At 33.7% G+C, this 7070-nt stretch overlaps 1 protein-coding gene and 2 long non-coding RNA genes across 6 annotated transcripts in view; all 3 read right to left on the reverse strand.

Annotated features, from left to right (window-relative positions):
• LOC105130501 (uncharacterized) overlaps nt 1-4204 on the reverse strand; it is a 13809-nt gene extending 9605 nt beyond the window's left edge. Inside the window, exon 1 of the long non-coding RNA XR_843246.1 lies at nt 3489-4204. This is a non-coding gene — a long non-coding RNA (uncharacterized LOC105130501). The remainder of the gene's footprint in view (nt 1-3488) is intronic.
• Nucleotides 1-7070, reverse strand: part of LOC105130498 (putative disease resistance protein RGA3) — a 64086-nt gene that overhangs the window by 34809 nt on the left and 22207 nt on the right. The window lies entirely within an intron of this gene.
• Nucleotides 4584-5923, reverse strand: LOC105130500 (uncharacterized). 4 transcript variants are annotated; one of them, XR_843243.1, is made up of 6 exons: nt 5837-5923; nt 5688-5725; nt 5398-5485; nt 5171-5270; nt 4954-5089; nt 4584-4855 (listed from the first exon to the last, which is right to left on the reverse strand). It is a non-coding gene; the product is annotated as an uncharacterized LOC105130500 (long non-coding RNA). The 4 variants fall into 4 exon arrangements; XR_843245.1 differs by having other exon boundaries at nt 5171-5240; nt 5641-5725; XR_843242.1 differs by having other exon boundaries at nt 5641-5725.

Below are 7070 nucleotides of genomic sequence, written 5' to 3' on the forward strand. Positions count from 1 at the left end.
CCAAACATGGCTGCCACCTACCATGGCTGCCACCGTCCATTTGTGTCCACACACATAACACATCGTCCTTGCAAACGAAGCGAACGCCACACTTCTTCACACGGAACTGTCCACTCAAGTCTATGAGCTTAACTTCAATGTAGCCGAACAATAGTAGATGTTTTTTATGTATCTGATATTGATCAAAATTTGCTGAGTGTGGGGCAATTAATTGAGAAAGGAATGAAGGTGATTTTTGAGAATCACATTTGTTGTATTTTTGATGCTGTTGGGTACAAAATACTTCAAGCTAAAATGAGAGGCAAAAGCTTCTCATTTGTTCCATTTAAAGGAGAGCATACTGCATTTCCAGTCACTCTTAGTGACACTAAACTATGGCACAAACGGCTGGCACACTGTCATCAAAAGAGGATGCTCACCATGAAGGCTCATGAAGCTGTCAGAGGTATACCATCATTCACTGATCTCCAATTAAATTATAATGCTTGTCAATTTGGGAAGAAAAATAGAATGTCATTTCCACAATCAACTTGGCGAGCAACACACAAACTCTAGTTAATTCATACGGATGTAGTTGGTCCCTTAAGCTCACCATCACTGAATAGCATGGTGTGGGACCATACACAACAGTTACCAAGTTGAAGAGGAAGAAACCGATTTTTAACATAAAAAAGGATATGTAGATCAGACTACAAGGATTGACATTGAAATGCCTGGCAAGTTGGGAGTTTCCCTGTCAAATTTCTTTCCTTTTCCAACAGCAAACAAGAGGAAGGATGTTTGCAGTCAACTACAACATAATATACTTATAACATGCTCTTTTATTAAGAACGTCAACGTGATATGTTTTGAAAAAAATTAGTTGGAAAATGCAATAAAGCCCTTGAAGGCTTAAAAGTTGGAATAAATAAATAAGGGATATAGTAGTAATTCAATAAAATTTGAAAAATATAAATAGAAAGTTTAAAAAAACAGAGAGAGAGATCTGAAATTAAAAGAGAAAACCGGCAGGAGAGAAAGGGAGGAAGAAGAAGAGAAAAAAAAGAAATTAAAAGGGAAATAGAAAGGAATTAAAGGAAATAAGTTTAAAGATAAGATTATGTATAAATATATGTTAGTTAAGTTTTAATTTCAGTTTTGATAAATGTTAGGGTTTTGAAGATTATGTTTTGGGTTTAATTGATGAATTAATTTGGATGTTATGGGGTTGATTGTTGTAGGTAATTGATTATTTAGCTGATTATGGAAGATTGTAATGATTTTGTTTGAATAGTGAATTTGTGTTAGAAATCAAGAGAGAATAGTAGGTTTTCTGTTGAAATTCTAGGTTGGAGGTTGAAGATGATGAAAATTCAATTTGGTCCTCTAATTTGACAAAAATTATAATTTGACCCTAAAATTTGGAAAAATTCCAGAATGATCCCTAGAGCATAATGAGATATTCTAGACAGAAATGGGGACGAATTATGGACATAATTTCTGTATAGTCATGGATTTATGATATTTTTATTTTGGTCCTTCAATTTGATAAAAGTTACAATTTGACCCTTAAAAATATGATAAAAATTCAGATTGGTCCCTAACTGTAATATTAGCTTTTATAAATTAGTTTGATGAATAAATGAGTGTTATTTAGTGAATTATTACTAATTTTATTATTATAGATTAGATTTCGGGAAAACCGTTAGATTTTGGGTTTTTAGAAAAAATAACTAGTTTAGTCTAAAAATATATAGATTTATGGAATATAGCCTTAGATAAATGTATTAAATAGGTTATATATTCTTTTGAGTCATTCTTGAATATATCTCATTTATATTCAGATAATCCTAATATTATATCAGCGGAACGTCAATAGGATTTTCTTCGATGTCTGCTTTTGACTTCTATTTGCTTTTGAGTCAGGTGAGTGAATAATTTTCTATATGCATGAGAAATACTATAACTATTTGATTTGTTAATATGAATTGGGTCATGCTTCTTGATAATATACATGTTGATTATTATCCTTATTATGATAAAGCATGATCAATTATTGAATTTGAATTCTTGATGTAAACCAGTATATATTTTGAATTAAGTTCTGAATTGATAGTTTCTTATTTGATTGATGTCATGAGTTGAGCCTTGAGATATGAATATTTCTATATGATTATGATTATGAACATATGATATGTCAGGTATAATAACCATGCTAACAGGGTAGTGTTAATCTTTGTGTACATCGTATCTGAACCCTAGTTGGTCGGGGGAGTCACCAACTTGTGTGGACTGATCATCCCACAATACGGAACCTCATGCTCATTGCATTTTGATTTTCTGACGAGTTTTACCATATGATATTCTTGTTATGGTCTATTTGAGAAACCTTATTATAAGAACTTAAAGTCATACTTGTATATATATTTCTCATTGTTGTATTACCTCGTGTGTGTATATTGAATGTTATCTACTCACTGAGTTGTTGAACTCATCCTCTCATTATTTACTTTTTCAGTTTTATAGTTTGATAGCAAGTCACTTTTGTTTAACTTTCCAAACTTGCTCTTTGGTTGTACCTTGTATATTTTACTTTATGTCTAGTTAATGCTCAAAAACTCTGAATTAATATTAACTCTTGTATTAAGACAATTACATTATATTATGAAGTTAGTTTGTTATTATTGCTGCGTTGAACTCTGATTGACTTATTTAAAAGATAAGTTTGGGTTCGTATATGTATGGAATCTTGGAGGAAAACCTTATCTATGTGTCGGTCATGAATCCGGGAATTGGGTCGTGACAATCAGTATGTTAAAACAACAAACTTTGTGTTAACCATGTTGCTACCCAATTTTTTATTCATATTTTTAATAAATTTTCAAAAAATAAAAAATAGTAGAAAAGCAACAAAAAAATCAAAAAATATATTTTTGATATATTTTTAGTATTTTCAACATCATTCTAGAAGAATTTAAATTTTCAAAGGTATTTTGAACAGATTTAACTTTTAATGTATTAATTTTATAATCATTAATTTTTTTTATTGAGTCGACATTAATATTGCTTGCTTTTAAAAATATCAAAAAAAATCAAAATTTATAAAAAAAATAATAATTAAAGGATTAATTTGAAAATATAGTAATATTTTGCCAATAAATACTAGTCTACATTAAATAGGGGAGAAATTTACACGGGGGAGAGGAAAAGAAGACCCTAAAAAAACCTAACCTTCTCCACGCTGTAGCCGTCACCCTTCTCCTTCAAGAAAAACAAAACCGGCCGCTCCTCCCTTTGAAGAAACCAGAGTCCCTCTCTGCCATTGCAGCCTTCTCCCCATATACTACACACAAGCCTCTCTTTTCCCTGTTGAGGCCGGTCGGCCCCCCCTCCCCTTCAAAAACCAGAGAAGCCGCTGCTTCTTCCCTAGCCGCCCCCTTCCCCGGCCAAAACTATAGAAACAAAGCCAGCCGCTCACCCTCCATCACCGTTTTTCTCCCGAGACCAGCCGGCCACTCACCCTCCCCTTTGGCCTGCAATTTTTGCTCCTAAAACAGCCCTTTTTGACTTGACAAAGCTTCTCCTTCCCCTCAGCCCCAAAACAAACCAAAAACCTGCCCCGATTTCCCTTTTCTTCTTCTCCATCAGCGACCGAACCAGGTCCTCCCTCCATTCGGCCTCCAGTAACAGCGGCCAAAACAACAGCCATAACAGCGCTGCCATCACTGGAGATCCAGTAGCTTACAGACCCCGTCGTCACCGTCGACCACTTCAGCAGTCGCAAACAGTAGCAACCCACAGGCCAGCAGACCCAGCTCACTGCCTCCAGCAGCGACACCACTCTCTCGTCTGTTCCTCCTCCTTGCCGCGCAGCACATGGAACAAAGGAGAAGAAAAGGATGGCCAGAGGAGACCGATTTGCTGTGAAGCAGATCCAAAAGACCTGAATGAACGAGATCTGAGAAGGAGAAAAGAAAACTAAACTCGACTGCTTTGTTGCGTTTTTGGTTGTTCTTGTAGGTCACCGCCGGCGAGGAAAGGAAAGGGAGAAGAGGCTGAGCCAGATCCCATCGTTTCCAGTTTCTTCCTCTTGGCGGCGCGTGGAGAAGACGTGCAGCCAGTGTTTTTGGTGGTCCAGAAGCCTTCCTAGCAGTTTCCTGAATTTTTAAGGGCTATTATGTAATTTTTTATTTGTGTAATTTGTTTATTTATTTTGAATTCTTGTTATTTTATTTTTTTGTTATTTTATAATATATAAATGTGGGTGTACAAGGAAAAACATAATAAAAAGAGATGTATGAATAATTGTATTTTTTTATTTATGTTATTGAATTATAAAAATAAAAAAAATGGACAGAATTAAGAGTTTATTTTAAATAATGTATGCTAGAAATGCTATCTTAAATAGGATATGTTAGAAATGTTAATATCTTTTTTAATTATAATCAATTATTTATTTTAATTACAATCAATTATTTATCCTTGAATTTCTGACAATGATCAGTAAATTCGAGTTTTTAATAACCTTCAAAAACCAGTTTCCTAATAACCTTCAAAAACCATATAAAGAAAAAGTTCATAAATCATATCTGAGAAATGAGAAATACTTTATCCTGAGGAAATTATGATGGTGAATATAATTGAAACACTGAGTCTTCAATCCTAATTCCTACAAGTTGTTCTGTTGAGACACAAACAAAAAGAAAAATAATAATTTCCAACTGCTTTCACCATGTAACGAGTTCCAAAAAGCCAGTTAAAGCCCCAGAGACATCCCTTGAGACCGTAGACATCATGGTCAAGCTTGGTTGGACTGAAATTCATCAAAACGGTCGAGGGTCTCAAACCTTCATCTTCAGGGGATCTAGCAGACTCCCTGAAAGATACAAAAGAGAACATAAATACAATAGTTAATAATCTATTGACCTTTAGGCGAGACATTAAGAGCAAATATAAACCTGGTACAATTCACACCTTGTAGGGTCATACTCCTCCTGCTCAACATGAAACTTGAAAGAGAGGGAAAGTGCAAGAGGTAAAGGGTAAAGTTTGATGCAACCAGCAAGCTTGAGCATAGTTGGAATCAGTCAAGGACCAATTGATTGGAGAACTGGGGAAAGAAAACTAGAAGTTATGCCAAACAAATACAAGTAGAAGATATGAAAAACTTTAAGTTGATTTAGTCTAATACCTGGTTTGATGTGGATGTCTGGTGTCTGGTTGATCCATACCACACTAAAGTGCACTGATGATTCTACCATCTGACATTGAATCAAAGTTTTACTTTGCAGCTTCAACCAGAGAAAATACACATGATCAACAAACAGGGAAACACAACATATGCACATAATGGTTATCGGTCATCAACTTCAGACATCTTATCAATATTTCAAGATTTACCATCTGTAAGATCAATACCTGCAATTTGGTTCTGCAAATGAAATGTATATGCATCGTATGGCGTGTGAACAGATTTCTGTCAAGTTTGTCACAGGCCTGCAAAGCCCTGTAAATACAAGTATCACATGAAGAACTTTTGCAAATTTGAATAAGATCAACATTTATTATTTAAGCATAAAATTTAGTTTCTGTACACAAGTTAATTCAATAAATCATTAAGCAAAAGCATAAAGGCATTAAAAGATAACTTCTGTACTATACCTGATCCAGCCTGTTCCATCCTCTATAATGAAATCATCATTCATTACCTTTTCAACTTTATCAAACCCCAGTCCAATCACTGTATCTACACCAGAAAGATGTCGAAAAGGGGCCAAAAAGAAAGGTTAAACAGAAGCTGCATTTGCCTCAACAGAAACCAAAGGAGCAGGAAAATTATGTTTTAGAGGAGCAGAACCTGATTCATCTCCAACAAGAATTTAAGAGTAATTATATCAGCAACTCTCCAAACAGTTTTTTCATCTTCAGAATTTGAAGCTGGAATTCTGAAAATGGAAGCGCATGACCTGTAAAAAAAAAAAAACAATCTCGTTGAAGCTTGTCACTACCCTGGAAAATACAACAAATCCACAGTATCAGAAGATGCTCTGTGTCTATTTCTAATAAGAGAAACCTGCACACAAATGTTTGACAAGTCAAAAACTTGCCAACTTAAATAAGAAATCTCTGCAAAAGAACAACTTCATATACATACAAAGCTCATGAAAACCATACCTTAGAGAGAAAACTAAGCGGTTCCTTTCTTGAATGATGATCTAGTGCCCATCAAGAAGAACATACATTACATCCCCATTGTATAATCAAGATTTCATCATGTCAGAATGCTTATTGGCCCTCTTAAAAACTACAGTACCATTTCTTCACTACGAGTATAAAAAATAAAATAACATAAACGTCATGTTTTCCAATTCTCCCTTGATTTGTTTGATTTTCCAACCATGTAGATAGAAGGATGAATTATTTAAAAAAGAGAAGCCTTTGCTTGTTTTGATAGCAGAACATTAAATTATTTCACTTGACGTTTTTGAACTAAGATAATTTCATTTAAAGATATTATTTTAAAAAGTGAGGCCTTTACTTGTTTAGAAAATTAAAGATTTGAAATAATGTAAGTCGACTTAGTCTAATACAAAATAAATAGAGAGAGAGAGAGAGAGAGAGTAAACGAAGGAAGAATCAAGATTTATTATTTAGGCATGCATAGAATTTAGTTTCTGTACACACATTTTCATCGACTAAATTCCATAAAGCAAAATAGAAATTGAAAAGAAAACTAGAATGTCAAATGCATGCAGCGAAATAAATAAATATAGAGAAAGAGCAGGGATTAATAATAATAATAATAATCAGAGAAATTAAATGAAAGAAGCTGTTAGAAACCTTTATATTTAAGAATAGTAGCCTCACGGTGAAAATGCTCTAACCATCAAATATGATAAATTAAATAAATAAATAAATAATACATAGTTTAATAAAATGATAGTAATAATAATAAAAATAAAAGAAATTAAACTAAGGAAGGAAGGAAGGAAGAGATTAAATACGTTCATTTATGTTTAATTGAAAAACGTTACCTTTCATACACCTAATAATAAAGAGAGAGCGAGAGAGAGAGAGAGAGAGAGAGAGAG

The sequence above is a fragment of the Populus euphratica genome, unplaced genomic scaffold, assembly GCF_000495115.2.
Source record: "Populus euphratica unplaced genomic scaffold, PopEup_1.0 scaffold21.1, whole genome shotgun sequence".
NCBI lineage: Eukaryota > Viridiplantae > Streptophyta > Magnoliopsida > Malpighiales > Salicaceae > Populus > Populus euphratica.